We start from the raw sequence: 2,353 nt of genomic DNA on the forward strand, positions 1-2,353 counted from the left end.
GACATTCCAGCACTGAGCCATTTTTATTTTTAAGTTTGAGACAGTGTCTTTCTAAATTGCCCAGGCTGGTCTCAACCTTGTGAATCACTTTTCTGAGTCTCTTGACTCACTGGGATTATAAGCATGTGCCACCATGCCCAGAGGTCTATAGATATCTTAATTGTCTTTACAACTCACAATGTCATACTGTTCTATAATATTGATAATATTTTGATGATTAGACCTGTAGAGCAGAGAGTATCCTGGATGTCTTATTAAGGCACACAAAATAGGAAATGAGAGCCAAGAGGCTCAGAGAATGACATTTTACAAGTTTTGGGGAACTAACTTGTTTAAAATATATCCTCACCAAATAAGCTACAAATTTATATAAATTATGTCACATCCTATTAAGTCTTGGGTCTGATATTTGAAGAGAACATATAGCATTGTTGAAGTGTTACTAAAAACCATTCATTGAATAATGTTTAAGGCTGTCATGATGGAGGATTAAAGTTATATGCCAAAGTGTTCTGCATGAGTTTTGCAACCTTGAAGCTCTAATAATATTAACAGAATCTGTGGCAAGTAAAGATGTTTTATGCAGCATCAGAAAAACCCCAATTAGAGATTAGTGTCACCTCCTGCCAGGATTTAGAGAAAAGCCTTGAACTCTTTTACAAAAAACCATCCTCTTTTGAAACAAATCTTGATTTCTTATTGGTCTCAATAAAGGCACTACACCTGACTATAGGATATCATGCGATCATACAATCTGAACTTCCCATGATAAAATGAATATTATCACATCTCTCTCAAATTTTCTTTCTCTCACATATAACCCTTTTGATTATGGGAGATGGCTTTTCAAAATAAGGAAAAAATGTTTGTAAGTATGAAGAATAGTACCACACACACACACACACACACACACACACACACACACATCTTTCAGAACTGCTCAAGGTAATTTTTTAATTATTCCTGACCAATATATTGTTCTTACATGTATGTTGTGTGTCTATTGACATTCATTTTCATAAATAGGAAATCTTTCTTGAGCATTTTTTAAAGTCAAACAATTCATATAAGCAGATAATGTTTAATTTTCTCCACATATCCTCTTCCTAAATCTGTACATATCGTCTCATAGGAATTTCATAATAACTTACCTGAAAAGGAATTTTTACTCAAGCAGATTTATAATTAGATATATAAAATATGCTAATTATATTGTTATGCATTATTGTAGGATTTCATTCCCAATATTAAATATTTCTGAAAAACACTAAAAAAAGGGACACTCCTTCATAAGAAGACTTTATTAAGGATGTTGACTTGTTGAACTTGTAACCTTAAAAATTGCTGGAAGCATGAATTTCTCTTCATTTATGAGAAATCATCATTAGTTGATCTAATTTTTAGAAAACTGGAAAGAATAAAATTGGGTTAAGAATGGTGGCAAGAAGAACGAGTCAGTGAGGTATGGATGGACCACATATACAAAGATATTTGTCTCAGGTAGAAGTTCACTAAAAGGCATTTACTAAAAATTAAGCTCTTCATAATCATATGCACAAGGAGATATGTTGTATGCATTTCAGTCAACCATTTCCTCAGATCTCCCTTTTTTTTCTCTAAGGGATTATGAACAAAATGTTCATCTCATAGTTCTAGTGATCATTATGTTCTCCATGAAATCAATTGCCCCTGAACATGATGGATCTACTTGCTACTCTTATGGTGTATCTATCTACCAAATGTATAGACCAGTGGTAAACATTCAAAATGACTTCACATGATGGAGGGGTCAGAACTAAGTGCTGGCAGGTTAATTATATTGGGACCCTTCCATTCATTTTCTCCTTTGAACAGAAAAAGGCAACTGACATATATTTTGTCATCTTGGCTTGACTTCTGCCATCATAAGAATCCATGGAGTCATAAACAAATTCATCACCAATAAAAATTCTTCAGACCAACTCACTTCATATATAAGAAATATTGCTATGAATTTATGTATACAGAAAGATTGGTCTTTCAAAAACCCCATTATCCCAACTCCATAGAATTATTAAACAATCTTTGAAAAAATGGACTTGTAGTGTCAGTTTGACAGCAACCTGAAAGGGTATCATCTAGCTTATCAAAGGAGGCAGTCATCATATATTCTTTTAATCACTGACCTACATATGTTGATATTTTTCCCGCGGCCAGAGTATGGAGGTCAAGGTGATAAAAATGGCAACGACTGTTCTCTCTACTCTATCTACAAATAACAAATAACTCTCTTATACTTATGAATCTTCTGTTTATTAAGACATCCATTTCCTCATATCTTGGTTATTTGTTGATTTAGGAATTTTGTTAGCTA

This window comes from Callospermophilus lateralis, unplaced genomic scaffold, assembly GCF_048772815.1.
Source record: "Callospermophilus lateralis isolate mCalLat2 unplaced genomic scaffold, mCalLat2.hap1 Scaffold_578, whole genome shotgun sequence".
Taxonomy (NCBI): domain Eukaryota; kingdom Metazoa; phylum Chordata; class Mammalia; order Rodentia; family Sciuridae; genus Callospermophilus; species Callospermophilus lateralis.